This window comes from Triturus cristatus, chromosome 9 (genome assembly GCF_964204655.1).
Source record: "Triturus cristatus chromosome 9, aTriCri1.1, whole genome shotgun sequence".
Classification (NCBI taxonomy): Eukaryota; Metazoa; Chordata; class Amphibia; order Caudata; family Salamandridae; genus Triturus; species Triturus cristatus.
Genome location: NC_140592.1, coordinates 327,175,348 through 327,203,227, shown reverse-complemented (window position 1 = coordinate 327,203,227; position 27,880 = coordinate 327,175,348). Strand labels below are relative to the sequence as shown.

General features: G+C 51.0%; 1 protein-coding gene across 2 annotated transcripts in view; it reads right to left on the bottom strand.

The window, feature by feature from the left end:
- LOC146797862 (ubiquitin-like modifier-activating enzyme 1) overlaps positions 1-26,951 on the bottom strand; it is a 1,073,449-nt gene extending 1,046,498 nt beyond the window's left edge. For both annotated transcript variants that reach the window (XM_085625059.1, XM_085625060.1), the window contains exon 1: positions 26,792-26,951. The gene's annotated coding sequence lies outside the window, so the exon portion shown is untranslated. The remainder of the gene's footprint in view (positions 1-26,791) is intronic.
- Positions 26,952-27,880: the final 929 nt, after the last annotated feature.

Sequence of the window (27,880 nt, the reverse complement as noted above, 5' to 3'; positions counted from 1 at the left end):
TTCGGCCCGTGGCAGTGGACTCCGGCAGGCCAGTGATTCGCAAGTTGCACCGCCGAGAACGGGCCTCTAAGTCCTCCGTTTTGTCCTGCAGCATCTGCATTTGGCGCTCGAGCTTCTTGTGGTCGCGATCCAGTGTCGTCTGCGCGCCCTCCACCTCCGATATACGACTGTCAGCTTGGTCCAGGCGCTCCGAGTGTTTGTCCAGGCGCTCCCCCATGCGGTCCATTCGGTAGGAGAGCGCGTCAATCTTAGCGCCCAGGGCAGTGATGCCGCTCTGCAACCCCTTCTCCATGGACAACAAGAGGCCCCTCAAGTCTCGGTCGTCCTCCGCGGGCTCAGATCCGCCTCCCGCAGCATCCTCCTGCGGTGTTTGCGGCTGGGGGCGCCGCTGCTCGAACTTCAGTTTTGACTGGGTTTTGTCGGATTTACCCATCTTGTACCCACACACCGTTCAGCGCAATGCCGTTCGGCCTGGGCACGCTCCCGCCGCCACGTGGCTGTGGCGCAATCGCAGGCAGCCCTCCGCGGGCGTCCCGGTGGCTTACTCAGCACCCGTTGGCACCACCTGGCGCACCAGCCGTCTGTAGTCTTCACCGTGCTGCTGTTAGGCCGCCCGCTCTGCCTCAGCTTCTCTCACTCCCTGTTCGTGGCGTTCGCGCCCAGCTCTACCCCGGAGGCACCTCGCCCGTGGTTTCTCCTATCCTGTTGACTCCTCCGTACTGCCGCCGCCGGGTACACCGGAGCCCCCAGCCCAGGTCGCCACTTCAACGAGGCCCGGAAATGCCCCCAACGTTCCTCACTCCAAGCCGCTCTTCCACTTATCCTGCTCGCCTCGGGGTTTGAAGGGGGTGCTGCTGACCTTCCGCGCTCCGAGCGCCGCGGGGCTCACCCAGGGCTTCCCAGCGTGCTCTCCGCCGATCTCGCTCGCTCCTTCTCGGCGCCTCACTCAGGGCGCTGTCTGCTGCCTCTGCGCACGCCGCGGGTCATCACATCCGATCTCTGTCCGCCACTATGCGCCTCGGGTCCGCCCCTCGCGGCCGCCGCCGGCCGCACGTTGCCCCACGTCGTCGGCCGTCCTCCTCACTCGAGGCTGGGGATCTGCGGCCTAGGACGCTTCCCGAGTCGCCGGCTCCGGAGGTCGCCCCTTCGCTCGAGCGGGCTGGAAATTACGCCAGCCGACTGCCCAGCACCTCAGGATGTTCCGCTGGGGCCAACCGATGATCTGGGAGAGGTTGGGATCAGGATTATTGGCGAATATATGTCGTGGCTCGCCGGAGCTCCGAGCTCAAGCAGCCATCTTCGTTGCGAGCCAAGCTCCGCCCCCCAACTGGGTTTATTCTTACCTCCTGCATCACTTGGGGTGGGGGGCGTTCTGGTCCTATATTCACCAGTGGAAATCATACCGCTTCTACCGCAGACCCTTGTTCATGGATTTATACTCTGGGTTCTAGCTGTGGCTTAGAGCCGGCCTTTCTTACTTTGCCATGGACCCAAATGCATTGTCAGGAGACGCCATTTTAGGTCTGGATTGACAGATCATATATGTGCAAAACATACGGTTAAGAATGATTTAAAATACAGGTAAGAATGATTCAAAATACACATAGAGTGGGCTTTGGCTCACCAAAAGGAGCATCTCTCTCACATCACAATAACTGTTTGGTGCATTATTTCACCTTTTAAGAAGTGCTTCTATTTGAATATATGAGGCACTATTTTGCATCTGGAAAGTAGGCAAAATCATTATGTATCTCCTCTATGCATTATATACATAAATAAATCTATTTTTGCTATTTTTCTCAGTATTGGTAAATCAAAAAGGGTGGCTTTAATTTAATAAACCGCATATGTGCATGCAACACCTGTAAACAGAATGTATAAATGGCTATGTATATATGCCTTGGCCCATTGTCTTAGCCTGTTATGATTGATTTTTTTCAAACACTATAATCGGAGCCACTAGAATTATGAATCAGTGGAACACAAAATTATGCCGCAAGGGAGCATTACATTAAGCGGCAGGAAAAGGCAAATTATGCAGCAGAATATGGCACTTTTTTTTTTTACAGTAGTACTTCGTTATTTTGTCCTTTATACACCTTGCAATACTATTTGGACAAAGGTTTCACCTCATTAGTACCAGTTTAACAACCAAATACAAAAAAAGCAACAAAAAACATTATCATGAAATCTTTGCGGGGGGCATTCCACTGCACACAACACGTCACAACGTTTTTACTGACTTTTGATCAGTTTGAGGTAGAAACAATTTTTTTGGTTAAAATCTGCAGATTATGCAGCGGATGATGGATCATGTGCCAAATCCATGATTAGGCAAAAGGAACTGCAGCATCGCATAATTCCAGTGGCCCGAAATATACTGATCCTTTTTCTTACTGGTAATCTTCATTACTCCAAGTCCTAGTGCTCCTGGTCCCAGTCAACAACCTACCTTTCGACACAAGCCTTATTCTGTTGGCACCTCCGATACAATATTAGCTTGGCATATGCAGGTCACCATGGGATTACATTTATAGTTCTGAAGTATTGTAAAAGAAAAAAAAAGACTGTTTAAAATACATTGAGAAGGCCTGTGAAAGTGTTTGTTTTGGGGGCGGAGCACCCACCATGAAGACTGGGAGTAAGAGCACACATTAAAAGGTACTGACACTACAACATACCTGAAACAAGCATCGGCATAGCCAATAGGTCTCACCTTTGGGACCTTATAAGTGTTTAGTTATCCAGCACAATATCCTTGGTGCAACAACAACTGTTGCATAGCTAAACACTCATAAGGTCCCAAAGGCGAGACCTATTGGCTATGACAATGCTTGTTGATTTATGCCCCTGTCACAGAACCCAGGCGACAGGGAACAAACAGGAGTTAGAGACAGCTTTGTGGGCATTTCAAATGGCTGTGCCATTTCAGCATTCCATACATTCTGTGAGTATGCCACCAAATACAATTCTGCAACTTTTTACCTATGTGCTGAGTGTCTCAGAACACACATAGCTGCATTGTGCTTTGCAAAAATGCCAATAAGGTACATGAGTACATTCCAAAGTTCGTCCCGAATGACAGCAGCCACCATGCTGCGGTTTTTCGATTTTAATCATGTTCAGAATGATCTTTCAGGTGTAATTGCATAAAATAAGTGACCCTGCCGGTACATGCAGGAAGCAGAGCAGTCGCCCTAACTTGCTCAGCAGGATGGGATTAAAGATGCAGTTTACAGAGGTGCGCAGTGTGTACACAGGGCAGTGCACGGGGTAAGGTCCACTGTGGCTAGTCTGGCCAAGCAAAATTTAGGTCATTAGGAACACAGTCTCCGTGCGCCCCTGATGAGGAGTGTGACCAGACCCGGCACAACACTGTTTTAGACTACATACCTGTCGCACTAAAGCAGCCATTTGCTGACTAAATCGGAGTTCCGCATATGTTTTTTGAGAAAGACACATACAGCATTAGTTTTCCATGCTTTGACATAAAAGTGTTTCGTTTCCCAAAGCCTCTAGTCTTTCTTCGCATGAAGAGCGGGATGGTGAGTTCGGAAGGAACACGCGCGAGAGCTGGTGAGCACTAATGAGCGGCGCTGGCAGCCAATGGCGGCGCTCGCGTTGGGCGCGGGGTTGGGTTTGGTTCCGGGCGCGGCTGTGCCAGGGACGCACAGACCATCCAAAGAACCCGATCCCAGCCAATGCCAGCGGATCATGAATTTGTTAATGATTTTTAGCCTATCTGTTCTAGGCACAGGGTCAGACTGATTTGCATATGGCCATGTCTGAACTGGGGTGGCAGAGTGGGCTAAAGAACGGTGATGGATCAAGCCCAGATCTGTTGACTGGGTGTGAGTGTTTGATTGGTTCTGATGCTCCGTCCATCACCACCCCCTTTTGTACCACTTTGTTCACCATAAGTTGGCAGGGTATGCTCAGACGTGAGTCCCTTGCTCACTTTGCCACTGGATTCAAGCAAGCCTGGCTGAAGACGGCTGAAATGCCAGAAACCGGTCCTAGGAAGCTTGTTTCTGGTCCAGGGAAGGCATGGCTTGGCAGTTCGGGCTGGACTGTTCCCATGAGGCACAGGGTCAGACTGATTTGCATATGGCCATGTCTGAACTGGGGTGGCAGAGTGGGCTAAAGAACGGTGATGGATCAAGCCCAGATCTGTTGACTGGGTGTGAGTGTTTGATTGGTTCTGATGCTCCGTCCATCACCACCCCCTTTTGTACCACTTTGTTCGCCATAAGTTGGCAGGGTATGCTCAGACGTGAGTCCCTTGCTCACTTTGCCACTGGATTCAAGCAAGCCTGGCTGAAGACGGCTGAAATGCCAGAAACCGGTCCTAGGAAGCTTGTTTCTGGTCCAGGGAAGGCATGGCTTGGCAGTTCGGGCTGGACTGTTCCCATGAGGCACAGGGTCAGACTGATTTGCATATGGCCATGTCTGAACTGGGGTGGCAGAGTGGGCTAAAGAACGGTGATGGATCAAGCCCAGATCTGTTGACTGGGTGTGAGTGTTTGATTGGTTCTGATGCTCCGTCCATCACCACCCCCTTTTGTACCTATCTGTTCTAAAGAGGATGTCCTTGGGAGGGTGAAGAAATGTGAGAAGAGTGAGAGCTGTGGAGAGGGAAAGGGGCATAGAAAAGTGAGAAACAAAGGAGAGAGGGAGACAGATACGGTGGAGAGCGGGAAACATGACAAGGAAAGATTGGACACGGGGAATGAGAAAAAGGAGGATAGGGAAGGAGGGAAACACCTCAAAATAGAGAGAAAGTAATAGAACCAAGGAAAGGAACAGAAAGGGAATGATAGAAGGGGCAGAGAGGCTAGAGATTAAGATGCAAAGACTACAGCGAGAGATGTGAAAGGATGGAGCGGGAGAAGAAATAAAAGAAAAAGGGGAGGGTTTGGAAAATACTGAGACTTAGAGGGACAAATGGGAGTGAACAGCGGGATATAAATGTGGGAAGGATAGTGTGGGCGGGCACGTGGGAAGAACGTGTGGGAGGGAGAGAACAATGGAATAAGAGGGATAGGTAACCAGAGGCAGAATACGATAAAAACAAGCCCGCGAGTGGTGCACGTGCGGCACAGCGAGCGATCTGTTTTGCATTATTGTGCAAGCATCTGTGCACGATAATTCAAAACAGATGTGGCCCCTGCGGGTAACCGCAAGCAAAAGGCCATGGGCGGAGCAAAGGCGGGACATGCACCCGCCTTTGCCCAATTGCGTGCTGTCTTTATTTAAAAGACGCACGCAAAGCCCATTAGCCTTTGAGGGAAAAAAAACACACATGAACGAGCGTGTGGTGAGCTTGGGGAGCTTTCTGAAGCCCCTTACTAAAAGTCGAGCAAGTAGCGCATGCTCGCTGCTCTAGGCTCGACCTAAAAATATCAAATATTTAGGATACTATGACAAAAAACAGCCTTTGTTGCAAATAGCCCTGCTTCCCAAGTGCAGAGACAATTTATCACTTTCCTTATTGCATAAGACCTTTCTAAAATTAACCCTCGACAGCCTGAGCAAGGATGAGTTTTCACTAGAGGAAACAGGCAGGAAACGAAGGCCTCCTGAAAAGGAGGCTTTTGGAACAAATCTCTTTCCCAACAAGCATTGATAAAACCAATAGGTCTCGCCTATGCAAGAGCTATTGGCTTTGCCAACGTGTTTAAGTCATGATGTACACCAGCGTGGCTTCTGTTTAGTGTGGCTAAAAGCTGAGGGAGTTGAGGGGCATAGAGTGGAGTAGAGTACCATGCAGTGTGCATACAGTGGGGTAGTGTGTCATGGAGGGTTTTAGAGTGAAGTAAAGATTGCATGGATATCGTAGAGTAGTGTGTCGTAGAGTGGATTGGAGCATTGGGTGGAGGGTCATAGAGTGGAGGGATGGAGTGAGTAGAGGGTCGGAGTGAGTGGAGGGTTGAAGTGAGTGGAGTGTTGTAGATGGGAGGGTCATAGACTGGAGAAGAATAGAGTGTCAAAGTGGAGGGGGGTACAGTAGAGGGGCGTAGAGGGGAGGTGCGAAGAAGGGAGTGACATAGAGGGGAGTGACAGAGAGAGGAGTGCCGTGGAGTAGCACAGAGTGAAGTGCCGTGGAGTAGAGCGGGTATAGTGGAGTAGAGTCATGGAGAGGCACAGAGTGAAGTGCCGTGGAGTAGAGCGGGTATAGTGGAGTAGAGTCATGGAGGCGCACAGAGTGGCGGAGAGCGGTGGCGAATGGCGTGGCATACAGTGTCGTGCGTACAGTGGAGAAGCATGGAGTGTCAGAGAGTGGAGGGTCAGAGAGTGGAGGGTTGTAGAATGTCATGGAGGGTCATAGAATGTCGTAGAGGGTCAGATTGGAGAGTCGTAGAATGTCGTGGAGGGTCAGGGTTGAGGGTCGTAGAAGAGTGGAGGAGAGTGGCGTAGAGTGTTGTAAAGTGGAGTGGGCAGAGTGGAGAGGAGTAGTGGCAGAGTGGAGTGCCATGGAATGGAACAGAGTGGAGTGGTAGAGTGGTGGGCGTAGAGTGGCAGGGCGTAGAGTGGTGGGCATGGATTTCAGAGTAGTGTGAAGTCGAGTGTAGTGTCTGAGAGTGGACTGGAGTGTGGAGAGTGGATTGGAGTTTCAGAGAGTGGACTGGAATGGAGGGTCATAGAGTGGAGTGTAGGAGAGTGGACTGGAGTGGAGGGTTGTAGAATGTCATAAACGGTCGTGGAGGGTCAGAGTGGAGTAGGGTGGTGTAGTGTAGAGTGGCATAGAGTGATGGGAAGTGGAGGGGAGTGGAGGGACGAAGTGTAGTAGAATGGAGAGGAGTGCCATGGATTGCAGTGGCATCGAGTGGAGTGCAGTGGGGTGCCATGGAGTGGCATAGAATGGAATGCCGTGGAGCTGCATAAAGTGGAGCGGCATAGAGTGGAATTGTATAGAGTGGCGCGGCAGAGAGTGGCGCGGCAGAGAGTGGAGTGGTGTGGCACAGAGTGGCGTGGTATAGAGTGTAATGGACTGCTGTGGAGTGGCATGCAGTGGAGTGATGTGGAGTGGAGTGGCATAGAGTGGCTTGAGTGGCGTGTAATGAAGGTCGTAGAGTGGCAGGGAGTAGAGTGGCAGGGAGTAGAGTGGCAGGGAGTAGAGTGGCAGGGAGTAGAGTGGCAGGGAGTAGAGTGGCAGGGAGTAGAGTGGCAGGGAGTAGAGTGGCAGAGAGTGGAGTGGAGTGGCAGAGAGTGGAGTGGCAGAGAGTGGAGTGGCATAGAGTGGAGTGGCAGAGAGTGGAGTGGCATAAAGTGGAGTGGCATAGAGTGGAGTGGCACAGAGTGGCGTTGCAAAGAATGTAATGGAGTGAGTGGAGAGTTGTAGATGGGAGGGTCATAGACTGGAGAAGAATAGAGTGGCAAAGTGGAGGGGGGTACAGTAGAGGGGAGGTGCGAAGAAGGGAGTGACAGAGGAGAGTGACATAGAGAGGAGTGCCCTGGAGTAGCACAGAGTGAAGTGCCGTGGAGTAGAGCAGTGTAGACCGGAGGGGCGCAGACCAGAGGGCCGCAGACCAGAGGGGCGCAGAGCAGAGGGGCGCAGAGCAGAGGGGCGCAGAGCAGAGGGGCGCAGAGCAGAGGGGCGCAGAGCAGAGGGGCGCAGAGCAGAGGGGCGCAGAGCAGAGGGGCATAGAGAAGAGGGGCATAGAGAAGAGGGGCATAGAGAAGAGGGGCATAGAGAAGAGGGGCATAGAGAAGAGGGGCATAGAGAAGAGGGGCGTGGAGTAGAGTGGCATAGAGAAGAGGGGCTTAGAGAAGAGGGGCATAGAGAAGAGGGGCATAGAGAAGAGGGGCATAGAGAAGAGGGACATAGAGAAGAGGGACATAGAGAAGAGGGGCGTGGAGTAGAGGGGCGTGGAGTAGAGGGGCGTGGAGTAGAGGGGCGTGGAGTAGAGGGGCATATAGTGTTGTAAAGTGAAGAGGTACAGTGTCTTAAAGTGGAATGTAGTATCTGAGTGGAGTGGCGTGAACTGGAGTGCCGTGGCATAGAGTGGAGTGCCGGGAGTGGATTGGAGTGGCATAGAGTGCCGTGGAGTGGCATAGAGTGGAGTGAAGTGGAGTGGCATAGAGTGGAGTGAAGCGGAGCAGCATAGAGTGCAGTGGCACAGAGTGGAGCGGCACAGAGTGGAGTGGCACAGAGTGGAGCGGCACAGTTGCATGGCAGAGTGTAATGGAGTGCTGTGGTGTGGCATAAAGTGGAGGGTCGTAGAGTAGAGTGTCATGGAGGGTATTGGAGAGTCAGAGTGGTGTAGAGTACTGTAGTGTAGAGTGGCATAGAGTAATGGAAAGTAGAGGGGAGTGGAGGGGTGTAATGTTGTAGAGTGGCATAGAGTGGTGTGGTGTGCCACAGAGTGTCAGAGAGTAGAGTGGAGAGTCAGAGAGTAGAGTGGAGTGTCATGGAGGATCGTAGAGTGGAGGGTCATACAGCAGAGGGTCCTAAAGTGGCGTAGAGCGTAGGGTTGTACAATGTCGTGGAGGCTCGTAGGATGGAGGGTCATAGATTGGAGAAGAGTAAAGTGTCTTAAAGTGGATGGGGGTAGAGTGGAGGGACATAGTGTCCTAGAGTGGAGTGGCACAGAGTGGAGTAGAGTGTCATGGAGGGGCTTAGAGTGGAGGTGCGTAGAGTGGAGGTGCGTAGAGTGGAGGGGGGTAGAGTGGAGGGGGGTAGAGTGGAGGGGGGTAGAGTGGAGGGGGGTAGAGTGGAGGGGGGGTAGAGTGGAGGGGGGGTAGAGTGGAGGGGGGGTAGAGTGGAGGGGGGTAGAGTGGAGGGGGGTAGAGTGGAGGGGGGTAGAGTGGAGGGGTAGAGTGGAGGGGTAGAGTGGAGGGGCGTAGAGCAACATGGATGTCTGAGTGGAGTGTCGGAGAACAGAGTGGAGTGTCTGAGAGTGGACTGGAGTGTTGGGGCATAGAGCAGAGGGGCATAGAGCGGAGGAGCAGAGTGGAGTAGAGTGACAGAGTGTCGTAAAGTGAAGGGGTACAGTGTTGTAAAGTGGATTGTAGTGTCAGAGTGGAGTGGCATGGCATAAAGTGGAGTGTCATGGAGTGGATTGGAGTGGAATAGAGTGCCGTGGAGTGCACTGGAGTGGCATAGACTGCCGTGGAGTGCATTGGAGTGGCATAGAGTGAGTGGAGTGGAGTGGATTGGAGTGGCATAGAGTGGAGTGGAGTGGATAGGAGTGGCATAGAGTGCTGTGGACTGGAGTGGCATGGAGTGAAGTGGAGTAGAGTGGCATAGATTGGTGTAGAGTAGAGTAGAGTTGCATGAAGTGGAGCAGAGTGGCGTAGAGGTGCGCAGAGTTTCGTAGAGTGGGCACAGTGTGGTGGAGGGGCGCAGAGTGTGGTGGAGGGGGCGCAGAGTGTGGTGGAGGGGGCGCAGAGTGTGGTGGAGGGGGCGCAGAGTGTGGTGGAGGGGGCGCAGAGTGTGGTGGAGGGGGCGCAGAGTGTCGTGGAGGGGGCGCAGAGTGTGGTGGAGAGGGCGCAGAGTGTGGTGGAGAGGGCGCAGAGTGTGGTGGAGAGGGCGCAGAGTGTCATGGAGAGGGCGCAGAGTGTCGTGGAGGGGGCGCAGAGTGTCGTGGAGGGGGCGCAGAGTGTCGTGGAGGGGGCGCAGAGTGTCGTGGAGGGGGCGCAGAGTGTCGTGGAGGGGGCGCAATGTGTCGTGGAGGGGGCACAGAGTGTCGTGGAGGGGGCACAGAGTGTCGTGGAGGGGGCACAGAGTGCTGTGGAGGGGGCACAGAGTGCCGTGGAGGGGGCACAGAGTGCCATGGAGGCACACAGAGTGTCGTGGAGGCGCAGAGTGTCGTGGAGGCGCAGAGTGTCGTGGAGGCGCAGAGTGTCGTGGAGGCGCAGAGTGTCGTGGAGGCGCAGAGTGTCGTGGAGGCGCAGAGTGTCGTGGAGGCGCAGAGTGTCGTGGAGGCGCAGAGTGTCGTGGAGGCGCAGAGTGTCGTGGAGGCGCAGAGTGTCGTGGAGGCGCAGAGTGTCGTGGAGGCGCAGAGTGTCGTGGAGGCGCAGAGTGTCGTGGAGGCGCAGAGTGTCGTGGTGGGGCGCAGAGTGTCGTGGTGGGGCGCAGAGTGTCGTGGTGGGGCGCAGAGTGTCGTGGTGGGGCGCAGAGTGTCGTGGTGGGGCGCAGAGTGTCGTGTAGGTTCACAGGGTGGGGTCGCAGGGTGGCGGGTCGCAGAGTGGCATGAAGTAGGGTAGAGTGGCATAGAGCAGTGTAAAGTGGAGCAGTGTACAGTAAAGGGACAGAGTGGCACATCATGGAGTGGAGCGTGCTAGGGGGGAGCAACGTAGAGTGGGGGGAGCAACGTAGAGTGTGGGGAGTGGCATAGAGGGGGGAGCGGCATAGAGGGGGGAGCGGCATAGAGGGGGGAGCGGCATAGAGGGGGGGAGCGGCATAGAGGGGGGGAGAGCGGCATAGAGGGGGGGAGAGCGGCATAGAGGGGGGGAGAGCGGCATAGAGGGGGGGAGAGCGGCATAGAGGGGGGGAGAGCGGCATAGAGGGGGGGAGAGCGGCATAGAGGGGGGGAGAGCGGCATAGAGGGGGGGAGAGCGGCATAGAGGGGGGGAGAGCGGCATAGAGGGGGGGAGAGCGGCATAGAGGGGGGAGAGCGGCATAGAGGGGGGAGAGCGGCATAGAGGGGGGGAGAGCGGCATAGAGGGGGGAGAGCGGCATAGAGGGGGGAGAGCGGCATAGAGGGGGGAGAGCGGCATAGAGGGGGGAGAGCGGCATAGAGGGGGGAGAGCGGCATAGAGGGGGGAGAGCGGCATAGAGGGGGGAGAGCGGCATAGAGGGGGGGAGCGGCATAGAGGGGGGGAGCGGCATAGAGGGGGGGAGCGGCATAGAGGGGGGGAGCGGCATAGAGGGGGGGAGCGGCATAGAGGGGGGGAGCGGCATAGAGGGGGGGAGCGGCATAGAGGGGGGAGCGGCATAGAGGGGGGGAGCGGCATAGAGGGGGGGAGCGGCATAGGGGGGGGAGCGGCATAGGGGGGAGCGGCATAGAGTGGAGTGGCATAGAGTGGAGTGGCATAGAGTGGAGTGGCATAGAGTGGAGTGGCATAGAGTGGAGTGGCGTGGCACAGAGTGGCGTTGCAAAGAATGTAATGGAGTGAGTGGAGAGTTGTAGATGGGAGGGTCATAGACTGGAGAAGAATAGAGTGGCAAAGTGGAGGGGGGTACAGTAGAGGGTCGTAGAGGGGAGGTGCGAAGAAGGGAGTGACAGAGGAGAGTGACATAGAGAGGAGTGCCCTGGAGTAGCACAGAGTGAAGTGCCGTGGAGTAGAGCGGTGTAGACCGGAGGGGCGCAGACCAGAGGGCCGCAGACCAGAGGGGCGCAGACCAGAGGGGCGCAGAGCAGAGGGGCGCAGAGCAGAGGGGCGCAGAGCAGAGGGGCGCAGAGCAGAGGGGCGCAGAGCAGAGGGGCATAGAGAAGAGGGGCATAGAGAAGAGGGGCATAGAGAAGAGGGGCATAGAGAAGAGGGGCATAGAGAAGAGGGGCATAGAGTAGAGGGACATAGAGAAGAGGGGCGTGGAGTAGAGTGGCATAGAGAAGAGGGGCTTAGAGAAGAGGGGCATAGAGAAGAGGGGCATAGAGAAGAGGGGCATAGAGAAGAGGGGCATAGAGAAGAGGGGCATAGAGAAGAGGGGCATAGAGAAGAGGGGCATAGAGAAGAGGGACATAGAGAAGAGGGGCGTGGAGTAGAGGGGCGTGGAGTAGAGGGGCGTGGAGTAGAGGGGCATATAGTGTTGTAAAGTGAAGAGGTACAGTGTCTTAAAGTGGAATGTAGTATCTGAGTGGAGTGGCGTGAACTGGAGTGCCGTGGCATAGAGTGGAGTGCCGGGAGTGGATTGGAGTGGCATAGAGTGCCGTGGAGTGGCATAGAGTGCCGTGGAGTGGCATAGAGTGGAGTGGCATAGAGTGGAGTGGCATAGAGTGGAGTGAAGCGGAGCAGCATAGAGTGCAGTGCCACAGAGTGGAGCGGCGTGGAGTGGCACAGAGTGGAGCGGCACAGTTGCATGGCAGAGTGTAATGGAGTGCTGTGGTGTGGCATAAAGTGGAGGGTCGTAGAGTAGAGTGTCATGGAGGGTATTGGAGAGTCAGAGTGGTGTAGAGTACTGTAGTGTAGAGTGGCATAGAGTAATGGAAAGTAGAGGGGAGTGGAGGGGTGTAATGTTGTAGAGTGGCATAGAGTGGTGTGGTGTGCCACAGAGTGTCAGAGAGTAGAGTGGAGAGTCAGAGAGTAGAGTGGAGTGTCATGGAGGATCGTAGAGTGGAGGGTCATACAGCAGAGGGTCCTAAAGTGGCGTAGAGCGAAGGGTTGTACAATGTCGTGGAGGCTCGTAGGATGGAGGGTCATAGATTGGAGAAGAGTAAAGTGTCTTAAAGTGGATGGGGGTAGAGTGGAGGGACATAGTGTCCTAGAGTGGAGTGGCACAGAGTGGAGTAGAGTGTCATGGAGGGGCTTAGAGTGGAGGTGCGTAGAGTGGAGGGGTTTAGAGTGGAGGGGTTTAGAGTGGAGGGGTTTAGAGTGGAGGGGTTTAGAGTGGAGGGGTTTAGAGTGGAGGGGTTTAGAGTGGAGGGGGTAGAGTGGAGGGGGTAGAGTGGAGGGGGGTAGAGTGGAGGGGGGTAGAGTGGAGGGGGGTAGAGTGGAGGGGGGTAGAGTGGAGGGGGGTAGAGTGGAGGGGGTGGAGTGGAGGGGTAGAGTGGAGGGGTAGAGTGGAGGGGTAGAGTGGAGGGGTAGAGTGGAGGGGTAGAGTGGAGGGGGTAGAGTGGAGGGGCGTAGAGCAGCATGGATGTCTGAGTGGAGTGTCGGAGAACAGAGTGGAGTGTCTGAGAGTGGACTGGAGTGTTGGGGCATAGAGCAGAGGGGCATAGAGCGGAGGAGCAGAGTGGAGTAGAGTGACAGAGTGTCGTAAAGTGAAGGGGTACAGTGTTGTAAAGTGTAGTGTAGTGTCAGAGTGGAGTGGCATGGCATAAAGTGGAGTGTCATGGAGTGGAATAGAGTGCCGTGGAGTGCACTGGAGTGGCATAGACTGCCGTGGAGTGCATTGGAGTGGCATAGAGTGAGTGGAGTGGAGTGGATTGGAGTGGCATAGAGTGGAGTGGAGTGGATAGGAGTGGCATAGAGTGCTGTGGACTGGAGTGGAATGGAGTGAAGTGGAGTAGAGTGGCATAGATTGGTGTAGAGTAGAGTAGAGTTGCATGAAGTGGAGCAGAGTGGCGTAGAGGTGCGCAGAGTTTCGTAGAGTGGGCACAGTGTGGTGGAGGGGCGCAGAGTGTGGTGGAGGGGGCGCAGAGTGTGGTGGAGGGGGCGCAGAGTGTCGTGGAGGGGGCGCAGAGTGTCGTGGAGGGGGCGCAGAGTGTCGTGGAGGGGGCGCAATGTGTCGTGGAGGGGGCACAGAGTGCTGTGGAGGGGGCACAGAGTGTCGTGGAGGGGGCACAGAGTGCTGTGGAGGGGGCACAGAGTGCCGTGGAGGGGGCACAGAGTGTCATGGAGGCACGCAGAGTGTCGTGGAGGCGCAGAGTGTTGTGGTGGGGCGCAGAGTGTCGTGGTGGGGCGCAGAGTGTCGTGGTGGGGCGCAGAGTGTCGTGTAGGTTCACAGGGTGGGGTCGCAGGGCGGCGGGTCGCAGAGTGGCATGAAGTAGGGTAGAGTGGCATAGAGCAGTGTAAAGTGGAGCAGTGTACAGTAAAGGGACAGAGTGGCACATCATGGAGTGGTGCGTGCTAGGGGGGAGCGACGTAGAGTGGGGGGAGTGGCGTAGAGTGGGGGAGCGGCATAGAGGGGGGAGCGGCATAGAGGGGGGGAGCGGCATAGAGGGGGGGAGCGGCATAGAGGGGGGGAGCGGCATAGAGGGGGGAGCGGCATAGAGGGGGGAGCGGCATAGAGGGGGGGAGCGGCATAGAGGGGGGGAGCGGCATAGAGGGGGGGAGCGGCATAGAGGGGGGGAGCGGCATAGAGGGGGGAGAGCGGCATAGAGGGGGGAGAGCGGCATAGAGGGGGGAGAGCGGCATAGAGGGGGGAGAGCGGCATAGAGGGGGGAGAGCGGCATAGAGGGGGGAGAGCGGCATAGAGGGGGGAGAGCGGCATAGAGGGGGGAGAGCGGCATAGAGGGGGGGAGCGGCATAGAGGGGGGGAGCGGCATAGAGGGGGGGAGCGGCATAGAGGGGGGGAGCGGCATAGAGGGGGGGAGCGGCATAGAGGGGGGGGAGAGCGGCATAGAGGGGGGAGCGGCATAGAGGGGGGGAGAGCGGCATAGAGGGGGGGAGAGCGGCATAGAGGGGGGGGAGAGCGGCATAGAGGGGGGGGAGAGCGGCATAGAGGGGGGGGAGAGCGGCATAGAGGGGGGGAGCGGCATAGAGGGGGGGAGAGCGGCATAGAGGGGGGGAGAGCGGCATAGAGGGGGAGAGCGGCATAGAGGGGGGAGAGCGGCATAGAGGGGGGAGAGCGGCATAGAGGGGGGAGAGCGGCATAGAGGGGGGAGAGCGGCATAGAGGGGGGAGAGCGGCATAGAGGGGGGGAGAGCGGCATAGAGGGGGGAGAGCGGCATAGAGGGGGGAGAGCGGCATAGAGGGGGGAGAGCGGCATAGAGGGGGGAGAGCGGCATAGAGGGGGGAGAGCGGCATAGAGGGGGGAGAGCGGCATAGAGGGGGGGAGCGGCATAGAGGGGGGGAGCGGCATAGAGGGGGGGAGCGGCATAGAGGGGGGGAGCGGCATAGAGGGGGGGAGCGGCATAGAGGGGGGGAGCGGCATAGAGGGGGGAGCGGCATAGAGGGGGGAGCGGCATAGAGGGGGGGAGCGGCATAGAGGGGGGAGCGGCATAGAGGGGGGAGCGGCATAAAGGGGGGGAGTGGCATAGAGGGGGGGGGAGTGGCATAGAGGGGGGGGAGTGGCATAGAGGGGGGGGAGTGGCATAGAGGGGGGGAGCGGCATAGAGTGGGGGGGAGCGGCATAGAGTGGGGGGAGCGGCATAGAGTGGGGGGGAGCGGCATAGAGTGGGGGGGAGCGGCATAGAGTGGGGGGGAGCGGCATAGAGTGGGGGGAGCGGCATAGAGTGGGGGGAGCGGCATAGAGTGGGGGGGAGCGGCATAGAGTGGCGGGAAGCGGCATAGAGTGGGGGGGAGCGGCATAGAGTGGGGGGAGCGGCATAGAGTGGGGGGAGCGGCATAGAGTGGGGGGGAGCGGCATAGAGTGGGGGGGAGCGGCATAGAGTGGGGGAGCGGCGTAGAGTGGGGGGAGCAGTGTAGAGTGGGGGAGCAGTGTAGAGTGGGGGAGCAGTGTAGAGTGGGGGGAGCTGCACAGAGTCGTGGTGGGGTGCAAAATGTTGTCTCGGGTCACAGGGTGGGGGTCGCAGGGTGGCGGGTCGCAGAGTGGCATGAAGTAGGGTAGAGTGGCATAGAGCAGTGTAAAGTGGAGCAGTGTACAGTGAAGGGACAGAGTGGCACATCATGGAGTGGCATATAGTGGGGGGAGGGTCATATAGTGGGGGAGGGTCATATAGTGGGGGAGGGTCATATAGTGGGGGGAGGGGCATATAGTGGGGGGAGGGGCATATAGTGGGGGGAGGGGCATATAGTGGGGGGAGGGGCATATAGTGAGGGGAGGGGCATATAGTGGGAGAAGAGGCATATAGTGGGAGGAGGGTCATAGAGTGAGTGGTAGAGTGGGGGGGAGCGGCATAGAGTGGGGGGAGCGGCATAGAGCGGGGGGAGCGGCATAGAGCGGGGGGGAGCGGCATAGAGCGGGGGGGAGCGGCATAGAGCGGGGGGAGCGGCATAGAGCGGGGGGGAGCGGCATAGAGCGGGGGGGAGCGGCATAGAGCGGGGGGAGCGGCATAGAGCGGGGGGAGCGGCATAGAGCAGGGGGAGCGGCATAGAGCAGGGGGAGCGGCATAGAGCAGGGGGAGCGGCATAGAGCAGGGGGAGCGGCATAGAGCAGGGGGAGCGGCATAGAGCAGGGGGAGCGGCATAGAGCAGGGGGAGCGGCATAGAGCAGGGGGAGCGGCATAGAGCGGGGGGAGCGGCATAGAGCGGGGGAGCGGCGTAGAGCGGGGGGAGCGGCGTAGAGCGGGGGGAGCGGCGTAGAGCGGGGGGAGCGGCGTAGAGCGGGGGGAGCGGCGTAGAGCGGGGGGAGCGGCGTAGAGCGGGGGGAGCGGCATAGAGTGGGGGAGCGGCATACAGTGGGGGAGCGGCATAGAGCGGGGGAGCGGCATAGAGCGGGGGAGCGGCTTAGAGTGGGGTAGATGGGCACAGAGTGGAGTAGAGGGGCAAAGAATGGAGTAGAGGGGCAAAGAGTGGAGTAGAGGGGCAAAGAGTGGAGTAGAGGGGCAAAGAGTGGAGTAGAGGGGCAAACAGTGGAATAGAGGGGCAAAGAGTGGAATAGAGAGGGCAAAGAGTGGAGTAGAGGGGCATAGAGTGGAGTAGTGGGCCATAGAGTAGTGGGTCGTAGAGTAGTGGGGCATAGAGCGGGGGGAGCGGCGTAGAGTGGGGGAGCGACATAGAGTGGGGGAGCGGCATAGAGTGGGGGAGCGGCATAGAGCGGGGGAGCGGCATAGAGCGGGGGAGCGGCATAGAGCGGGGGAGCGGCATAGAGCGGGGGAGCGGCATAGAGTGGGGTAGAGGGGCACAGAGTGGAGTAGAGGGGCACAGAGTGGAGTAGAGGGGCAAAGAGTGGAGTAGAGGGGCAAAGAGTGGAGTAGAGGGGCAAAGAGTGGAGTAGAGGGGCAAAGAGTGGAGTAGAGGGGCAAAGAGTGGAGTAGAGGGGCAAAGAGTGGAGTAGAGGGGCAAACAGTGGAATAGAGGGGCAACCAGTGGAATAGAGGGGCAAACAGTGGAATAGAGGGGCAAAGAGTGGAATAGAGGGGCAAAGAGTGGAGTAGAGGGGCATAGAGTGGAGTAGTGGGCCATAGAGTAGTGGGTCGTAGAGTAGTGGGGCATAGAGTGGAGTAGAGGGGCATGGAGGGGTATAGAGGAGAGTGGTGTGGAGTAGAGGATAGTGTTGTGGCGTAGAGTGCCATTGAGTGGAGTAGAGTGACATGAAGCAGAGTGTTAGTCTGGAGTATCGTGGAGCAGAGTATCGTGGAATGGCGTGACTGAGTGGAGTGACAGAGTGGAGCGGCAAGGAGTAGTGTGTCATGGCTTACAGTGGAGTAGAGTGTTGTAGAGTCAAATAGAATAGAATGTTGCAGAGTGAAGTGGTGTAAGATGAAGTCAAGTAGAGCGGCTTACAGTGAAGTGGCACAGCATGGTGTGGCGGAGAGTGGAGCAGAGTTGAGTGTCAGAGTGAAGTATTGTGGAGTGTCATTGAGTAGAGTGTTGTGGAGTTGGCAAAGAGTGCAGTTGGCAAAGAGTGGAGCGGCAGAGTGTGACTTAGAGTGGGGTGGAGTGGGGTGGAGTGGAGTGGAGGAGAGCAGCACAGAGTGTTGTGGAGTGGGGTAGAGTGGTGTGGAGTAGCATAGCATAGAGGGGAGTAAAGTGTCCAAGGTGTTGTGGAGAAGAGAGTGGTAGCGCACCGTCATTAGAGAGATCACATTTTCAATTGAAATGACCATTATATTTGAGCTGACATACAGTTTTAGTTCTAAAACTACAGCGCACAACGATAAATTGTGGAAATAGCATCACCTAGTGTATTGATTTGTTTCAAAGATATTAAAGTATATGTTTCCACAACCCAATTACGAAAAAATGTGCTTCATTAGTGTTCTCCTAATTATGATATATTGTGAAGTACTTGCATAGTTGATTTACAATTACATTTTGTTGTGTGCTAAAAAAAACAACAACAAAAAACAATTGTACAGCCTTCCTCCCGCACACCATCAGTACCCAGCGTGATTGTGACATAAATCCTCTCACTTTGAAGTCAGAGACATAAAAGTAAACACCAAGCTTGCTCAGAAGACAGTCTGACATTTGACCTATCTTTGAATGTACAGAAAATGTGACAAGATAAGAACAAAATTAAAAGACCTGTTTACAAAAAGCGAGTACTCGTGGAAGAATACAGTAAACAGGATATTCTCCACAGAAAGGACAAAAGCATACAGGACAACCAGAAACAATGGCAGCAAAGAGAAAGCAAGCAACTGTGAGTTACAAAACACCAAACCAATGGTAAGCATTGGGTGGAATGCATTCCCAGGGAAGCTTTCCAAATGTCCCCCAGAAGTCTTTTGCAAACCAGATGCTGTCTGGTAGGCTTTGACCTAAAAAGTTAGTCACCCATCCAAAGCATTCAGGTTGACAAATATGTGCTATCTACTCTTTTTTTACTATACCGACGCGTGCAGCCTTATGTGCTCCTCCATGGAAAGCAAACTTTCTTTGGGTGAAATCTGACACCCCAAATTAGAGGTACGCAAGCCAATGAACTGAGATAAGAAAGATTCCACGTAAGGTAAAGTTTTCCAGCTAAAAATAGATTTGCTCCAGTTTCTGAATAACTCACATTCAATGCACATAATATGCAGTGTTGAATTTAAAAAACCTTGTTTATTGCTCAAACTGATCAAAGGTTACTCAAACTGCTGTGCACAAAGTGCACCACCGTACCAGACACTTCAATTGTGCATTTAGGCCTTTAAAGAGAGAATACTTTTGCACACAAATTGTTGACCTCCACAACTGATGAACTGTGGAAAACTTCAGTCCACAGCACAAACTTAACACTTAAGTGTAAGCCAAGCTGGGAAGAAAGAATAATTTTTTGTCATGTAAATATTTTAATACAGATCATATTTACATCACACACAAACACACTGTTCTCAAAGCAGCAGCTATTTCAGGAAGGAGGGGTGGTTTGAAGAATCACAAACATAGGATATCCTTTTCAAGGTCTGGTATTGAATCATGAAGTGCCTCCTAGAGATGCAAGTACAAGCTAAAGGAGAATTGAGTAATACTGTATTGTGGGGTAGTTACAAAAGAGAAATGTACTTCCAGAGGAACAATGAAGTAAACACAAAGGTACACCCGATACTGAAAACAGATTTTAAACAAAGCGGGTGCGTCTCCCAAAATAATTACTTGCTGGTGAACAATATTGTTAATAGAACATAGTTTTTTTCCTTAAAAATATATCCATTTTGTTTAGTATCGGGACCCATGTTAAACTAATTTTGTTAAATTACAAAAATACCTAGAAAATGATGTAGAATGTGCGGCATAAATTGCCTCTAAATACATGATGTGCTGCATAATGCTTCGTTCCTTGGTGTACAGTGTGCTCCTCCATTGGATAATGGTGCCAGTGCTGTGCGCGTTTGTGCTGTTTTTTAATTTATGCAGGTTAAAGTTGGCTCAGAGATTTTGAAATACCTAGAAATGAAACAGAAAATGGAGCCCGCTTAATAAACACGACGTGTGTACTTTCATATTCGATTTGACTATGGCCTGCAATTGTAAAGAAATCAGCTGATGTTGACACATTCGCTTTGGTGTCTAGAACAAAAAGTGTTTTTCCCCAGTCATGTATATTCTCGTTTTTATTGGGTACACATATTTTATGCTATTATAAAGTCCTTTGCTACATGCAGGCACTGGGGTCAGCAAAAGCACAAACCTGGATAACGGAACCAGCATAATTTTGATGGACTTTAGGAATGCTGTCAGCATAAAGACGACGGAGCAACTCACAAAAGTAACTTACACTTGTGAGTAATATACATATGTAATTTACTGTTACATTTTTCAGTACCCTTTTCACTTTACGCTAGTCACTGAATCAGAGTGTAAAACTACTCACAAGTGTGGACTTATAAATTTTGCACCCCTTTGAAAAGGAAGTGGCGCAAAATTTACGAGTGTAAGTTACTACTGCCAAAAAGGAAACAGTAGTAAATCCGGCAGCACAAATGACCAACCACTGATACAACACCCTCACATAGAAAATAATAGAGGTGGGTACTTAAAATAAAACCCCACATGAAACAATTACATTAACTAAAGAGGCTAAAATTCAAAATAAATACAATATAATGTTCAAACAATAAACGATAAAATATTAATTTAAACAAAATAATTTTACCACTTTTTTGCATTCATAAATGTCATGTTTTTAATTAAAAGTGCTTTAAACTAATTGTATGCTTCACATTTAATAATTTTTAATGCATAATAAAAATATAATTTTTAGGTAGAAATTTAGGTTTTTTATTTTAAACCTCAAAATCATTTTAATTTAATATATTTAAATTAAAGATTTAATTTAAACTTAATGGTGCTGTGGAATTATTTTGTTCTAAAAAAAAATTTAAATATATGAAATTCATTTATATTAATATTTAACATAGAAGTATATTTGACTAATGTACTAGAAAATGTAAAACATGTTTTTAACTTACCCTATATTTTACTAAAGAGAGCTCCACCCTAATTGTGCTTTCTCACCTATAGTAAAGTATAGGGATTTTTTTTTTTTAATAGTTCGTTTAATGCGAAAAATAACTACAAATATTTTTAAGTTACACATTAATGTAAATCAAATGTATATGTTTATTTTAAATGGAAAAAATAAAATAACACACCACTACTACCTTAGAATTAAATATTTAATATAGATATATTCAATAAAATATTTTTCTGAAGTTTAAATGAAAAAATAAAGTCCCACTTCAAATTTTTATTATGCATTAGTAATTCTTAAAAGTGATGTACGGAATCAATTACAAGTAATTAAATGTAGTTTCTTAAATGCTAATGTTACTTAATGTATACATTCAATATGTTTGTTAAAATATTTTATAATTAAATAATAAATGGTTTATTTTGAGATATTTATTAAAAAAATGAATTTGTTTATTTTTTTAACTATTTACATCAATTTAATTTACATCTATTTGTGATGGGATTTCTAAGTCCTTTTAATTTCTTACAGGCATTATTTTCCATGGGAGTGTGTTGCAGTACCAGTAGTTGGCCATTTCTGTGGCGCACTGCTAGTCTATCACACTGCCCAAGTATGTGAAAGGCTCCACCTCTATCAGTGCATCGCCTGCAAAACTGACTGCAGTTGTGCTGACCATGTTAGCCTTAAGGATCTTGGTTTTCCCCCATAGATGTTGAGTCCAAGTTGCGCTGATGTGACTGCCACATTGTCGGTCTTCTACTGTATCAGCAGATGGGTATCGGAGATCAGTGGCGAGGACATCCGCAAAGCCCAGATCGTCGAGCTTGTCCAAAGTGTCCTCTGGATCCCATTTCTTTTTCTTGCTGTGGATATCTTCTTGACCCAGTCTATGGCCAGCAGGAAGAGAAAAGACGAGAGCAAACAACCATGGTGGGATCCAGTCATCACTGGGAAGGCTTCCGTGCATTGTCCTCCATGGACTACCTTGCAGGTCATTCCCTCATAAGAGTTCCTGATGGTTGTTACCAGTTTATCTGGCAGACTGTACTGGAGGAGGAGTTTCTAAAGGGTCTCCCTGTCCATGCTGTTGAATGCCTTCTCATACACAATGAAGTTGACAGAGAGGGGAGTTCCATTCAATCGACTGCTCAATGATGATGTGCTCTGTTGCAATCTGGTCTGTGCTGGATCTATCTTTACAGAAGCCAGCTTGCTGGTCTCGTAATGGAGCATCAACTTGTTCCTTATTCTGTTCAGGATAACTCTGTTGAACACTGTACCTGGGGTTGATGCTGGTTCAGTAGTTCTCCAAAGGGCTCCACCCATCTTCATTGTTGGCCTTCGTTACCCACGATTGTTTTCCCAGCTTTGTAGTTATCAGGTCTTTCTGGCTTGCTATATCTGGCAGAGATTTTCCATGTTATGTCAGAGTTCTTTCAAGTTTCCATGACTTGCTGCTTCCTCAGTTTCTGTGGCAAGACCATCGATGAATCTGTGCTTGTCTGCTCTTAAGCTTCTTTTTGCTTCTTTGTTGGTTTTGGTGTATTCACCTTGAGCTTTCGCCGCACTTGTTCAGCTGGTGTTGACTCCAGTTTTCTTTCCCTTTCTCGCTTGGATTTTGCAAAAAGTCTCGGTGGAGGTTCATTCTTAATGCTGGTGTTTCTTGAGACTCAGTACCTCCTTGCAGGTTGTGGTCACTGTTTCTTTGATATTCTCTCACTGGCTTTCTATTGGGTCGCTGTCATCCTCTAGATCTTGAAACTTGTTACAGAGGATGACTGAGTATTCACCTAGTCTCTGCATTTTTGAGGAGGGTGGTATTATATCGCTGGTGTTGCTTTTCTGGTTCCATACATGCTTTCTTCAGCTTCAGTCTGGCCTCGAAAAGGAGATGGTCTGACTCAGCGTCCGCTCCTCTCATCACTCTCACATCCTGCAGGGACCTTTGGAGCTTCTTGGCAATGCAGACAGGGTTGATCTGATTCTCTGTTGAATGGCTTGGTGACACACATGTTGCCTTGTGTATTATTTAGCGTAGAAATACACTACCGCCTATCACCAGACTGCTCAGGGGACAGAGATCTGCAAGCTTTTCATCATTCTCGTTTATGTCACCATGGTGGTGGTTGCCCATGACTTCTTCTTACCCAGTGTTGTCGCTTTCAATCTTGGCAGTGAGGTCCCCGATCAGTAAGGTGATGTCTCTCTCAAGGCATTTCTCCAGGATGGACTAGAGTCGGTTGTAAAACTGTTCTTTTTCCTCCTCTTTGCTGTCATTTGCAGGTGCATAGCACTGGATAACATTCATGTTGATCCTCTTTTTCTTTGTGTGGAAGGTCGCTGTGATGATTCTGGGACCATGGACTTACCATCCAATCAGAGCTCTGTTGGCAGCTGATATATGTGTATGTGGGGCGCTCTCGTCCTCTTGTACAGGAACAGCAGCATCCTTCCTGGAGTCAGTATTTTCTGTCCGGACTGGGGCCATCTGGTCTCGCTGATGCCAAGCAGAGCAAGGTTGTATTTTTTCATCTCCGCTGCTAATTGCGCTGTCTTGCCTGTTTCGTACATGGTCCTCACGTTCCATGTCCCGATGGTGATGGTCTTTGTCGAAAGCACGTGTATTGGCTTTGTAGCTTCCAGGGACCTCTGGCTTTCACCACAAGGTTGTTATATTACACCGTGATGGAGATACCTCTCTCCAAGGCTGGGATGTCTTTTGGCTGATGGGTCTGTAGATATTATATTTTTACATGGTGGGGTAGCTGGCCCCATGCAAAACGCTCCTCCTTTCACAGCTGGTCTTTGGATCGGCCATGGCGAAGTTAAAAAAATAAATAATAATATTACCTTGCTCTTGTAAAGCACTCCTATACCTTCGGGCCCAGTTCACGCTGTATAAAAACTGCACAAAAAGGTAAAAACAAAGCAGGAACATAAAAAAGGAAAGACAAATAGATGCCCATTTAGTAGGTGATTTGTACGAAGTAAAACCAGGAAACCTGCCCAAATCACAGCTTCACCACTTAAATGTATGATCTTGGGCCAATAGTTTATTTCACTAAAAGTCTTTTTAGGTTGATACCTACCAAACAACTTCTTGAGGACGTTCAGAAAGCTTTCCCGAGAATGAATTCCGCCCATTTATTACCATTGGCTTTGTGTTTTGAAACTCACATTTGCTTGCTTTCTAATTGCTGGCTTTATGTTTTTAGGCTGTCCAGCCTCAGTTCGTCCTTTCCGTGGAGCATAGCCTATGTACTGTATTCTTCCGCTTTCTGTAATTAGGCCTTTAAATCTTTTTCCTATCTTGTCACCTTTGCTGCGCATTCAAAGACCGAGATCAAATGTCAGGCACTGTCTTCCAAGGGAGCTTGATGTTTACTTTTCTTTCGCAGACTTCAAAGTGAGAGGATTTATGTGATAATCTTGCTGTGAAAGGAAAAGCTTTTTTTCTAGCAAACATAAAAAAATATATCTGTAAATGAACTGTGCATATATTTCAGAATATATCAGAATTAAGAAAGCACAAATAAAGCACTTTTTTATAATTCTGAAGTGTGGTGAAAACAAATATTTTATTACAATCAATACAGTAGGTGAGGACATTTCCATACATTATCATTTGTGAGCTGTATAATTTTATTAGTAAAACTGTATTTCTGTGCAAATGTAAAGGTAATTTCAATGACAATGTGATGTCGGAAATGGCAGTGTGCTACAACACCATGCATACGCCACACTACGCCCTTCCACAACACTATGCCACGACACTCCACCCCTCCCCCTTCCACAACAGGCCACACCACTATCTCTACTCTATAACACAACACTTTACGTCACTCTACTCTTGCAACTCCCACTCTACCACTCTGACACACTACTCTACGACACAGTATGCCACTCCACTCTACGATCCTACACTCTGTAACAATCTACGCCACTCTAGGCAACTCCCTCAATGCCACTGCACTTTATTCTATGCCTCTCCACAACACACCATTCCATGACGCTCTACTCCATGATAATCTATGCCACAACACTCTACTTACTCCACTGTACACAACTCCCTCTACACCACTTCACTGTACAACACTCTACGCCACATCACTCCACACCACTAAGCAATGCTGAACAGTAGCTACTGTGCTTAACAATATGGCTAACACATTTGCAAAGTCAGTAGTATTGCACAGGCAAGATCAATTGACTTTGCGAATGCTTGTTCTTCATTAGCCCGTATGAAAGCACTTTCAAATAAGTGTTGTATAAAAACTACTGCGTTCGATTAGACTATAATTTTGCTCTGGAATAATCTGGACCACTACAGGGTTTAGTTGACAGCTGTCTTGCCTCTTAGTTCACTAATGTTTTATTACTTTTAATAAGTACTTGTCACTGTAGTGATACAATGTGATATATTAATGTCAAAGCTGCCACGTTAAAAAAATACACTTTTTATTAATTTTGAAGTGACTTTCTCATATTTCACATGGTGTTTACTATAGGATTTCCATAGCAAACATTTTCAGGGCTCAGCTTGTGCCCGGGCTCCAAGAGTCGAGCCAGCCCCTCTGGCTCGGCTTTCCCTGTTCATTTGTTGGCTCGCACACCTCTAATCTTTTTATTTCTTTGAATCCCAATTGCATCTTAATCTCTTTCCCTCCGTTTGTCTGTCCATCCTCAGATCTTGTCCCCAAAATATAATTCAGGACGACAGGACACCCAAGAAACGAAGGCTCATTGGCAGGGCTTTAAGTGGGATGAAAAAATGGGGGGGCTCTCCAAGGGGCGTGGCTAATGTAATTAATTGTATTGTATTGTATTGTAGAGTGTTCTTGTATAGCGCATCTATCACCCTACGGGTATCTTGGCGCTAGGTGGGTGGCTAGGGTGTGGCTTTAAACACGTAAGCTAAAAATCTGTGCTTCGCAATAGTGTGCCGCATGACTTGTATTTTGCTGCTTCTGTCATTGCATCCAGCAGGCGCGCAACACCCATTGGACTCAAAGAGCTTCAGCGCCCCCCGTCGTGTGTGGCAGCCCAGGATGAGACAGCTTCCCGGGCGCACACACACAGCCGCACCCGAGCACTTCACAGGTCTTTAAACGACCATTTGCATGTTAATGAGGCCTTGCTGTTGTTTCACCCCTTCTAAGAGCCCCTGCAGCTCCACTCTGCCTATTGCTTAAAGATTCAGCCTCCCCCCCCCCCCCGAAATTTTTTCTTAGCCCAACGCCCCCCCCCCCCCCCCCCTCCCCCGAAATTGGGCTCTAGTTGCGCCTCTGGCATCCAGATATAAGATACAACAAGTAACATCAGATCTACAACAAGTCGGAGCTATTGGCTTTGTCAATGGTCGCTAGTTGCATAACTTGCATAAGATAAATAAGCAGCAACTATGGCTTGCATATAATATTGAAAAAGTTTCCACTTAAAGCCCTGGTGATACCACGACAATGTTGCTGCTCCTGGGTTTCAAAAAGAGAAGGAAAATCCAGAGAGATTATGATTCTCTTTAAAGGATTTCCCTTCTCCTACAACGCTCACCTGGCATGACGTCATGCCCTAACTTAGAGAAGTGAGCAGTGTTAGCACGCGCACATGGATGTGCCTGCTGTCACTGCAGTCCGGAAAGAACGGACCGGCTGTGCCAGGGCACAAAACAGAGCCCGATAGAGACCCGTTTCGAGCCCCCCCTTTAAAATACTGCTGGTGCTCAGACCCGGGGAGACCGTCACCCGACCCACTTAAAGCCCTGCTCATTGGGCGAGGTTGTGTGACCTTCAGCTGCTCCGCTACAGAGGGGTTCAAGTTGCACAATTGAGTAAATACAATGATAGAATGCGCTTGCTGCAAGCTATGAAGATGTCTGCCTGTTGTAATCTTGCTGTTTTTTAAAAGGCGATGTCCACGGGACCTCAACAACTAGACGTGTTATCTCTTGATGTGAACATTTACTGTTATAAAGCGCTCCGATACCTTCGGATCTAGCTAGCGCCATATAAAATACTCAAATGAATAAATATAAACACATCAAGGATTCGGTATCAGTTGCCCAGCCCTGCATTTCAAGCCCTGGCACAACACGTGCACTTGGCCCCGGGGGTTTCCAGAGCAAGGCAGGGATGCAACATCCATGTCGGACCTGTTTTACCTGAACTACGCCACAGAACTGCTTCCCATCCAGTAGAATCACACCCCCAATCACTAACACAGTGACAGCCGTCTCAATACACCCCATGACCCCTTAATCGAGCACAATACGCAATGACAGACGCCCAGCTCCACCCAGGTCAGCGCTTGCATCAATGGGCGGTATGCCATTCACACATACTCCCTCGATCTAACCTTGACAGTTAGCAGGTGGGCAGCTATATATATGCAAATGTGCCTGACAGTCACTCCCGCGAGCGCCAAGGTAAAGTTCCTCACCTTGCAGTCAGTTTGCGATGGGTGCCAATCACAGCAAAGGACAGCGGAATGTCCACGACTTGTGTCTGCAGCGGAACAGGAGCAGTTCTGAAGCTATGTCCCTGCCAGGCTCCCAGCACAAACCAACACTTTCTCTTTCATTCTTTCCCTTCCTGGTTCCACCTTTTAAAGGCACAGCGCCCGATGAGGAATGCATTCCATAGAAGCCTTTAGTAAGTCACTTATTGTAGTATTACTGCCGTATTAATTTCGACACTTTAGGGGAGTTTTAACCAAGGAGTGGGAAGATGGGGCTCTGGAGCAGGACTCCAGCTTTTCAGGGGGGCCATACGCAGATTAACAAACCTCTGATGCGGCCTGCGCTCTGTCACTTTTGTGTGTAAGTTGCATCGTTGGTCAGCCTGTTCTGGGTGTGTGAAGGAACCTTGAAGTTTTGCACTCGTAACTATATTCAGAGCCATGGAATTATGCGGCATAGTATTGTATTGTAATTGCAATTATATAGCGCGTTCTACCTCTGACCAGGCTTCAATGCGCTTTTTCGGCAAGTAGCATGATACTCTGGAACGCATATAGGATTCTTGGTGAATTAGTATGGTGAGATATGAAAGTATTTTGAGTGGTGGATATGTTAGTCAGTTATTTGGATTGAGAAGGAATAGTGGAGGGATGGAAAAGGTTTGCATTTATATAGCGCTTGCTACCCCCTGATGAGGTGTTGAAGCGCTTTTTTGATGAGTAGCAAGCTATTTCGGAACCCATAAAGGATTAGTGGTGAATTGGTATAGTGAAATATAAAGTCATTTGAGTGGTAGATATGTTTGTCAGTTATTTGGATTGAGAAGGATAGTGGAGGGATAGAAGAGGGAAAAAGGTTTGCATTTATATAGCGCTTGTTACCCCTGATGAGGTGTTGAAGCGCTTTTCGATGAGTAGCATGCTACTCCGGAAACCAAACAGGATTAGTGGGAATTAGTATAGGAAAATAAGCAATTCATTTGAGTGGTGTACATGTTAGTCTGTTATTCAGCTTGAAACGGAATACTGGAGGGGTAAAAGAGGGACATGTCTGGATTTTTTTTTTTGTGT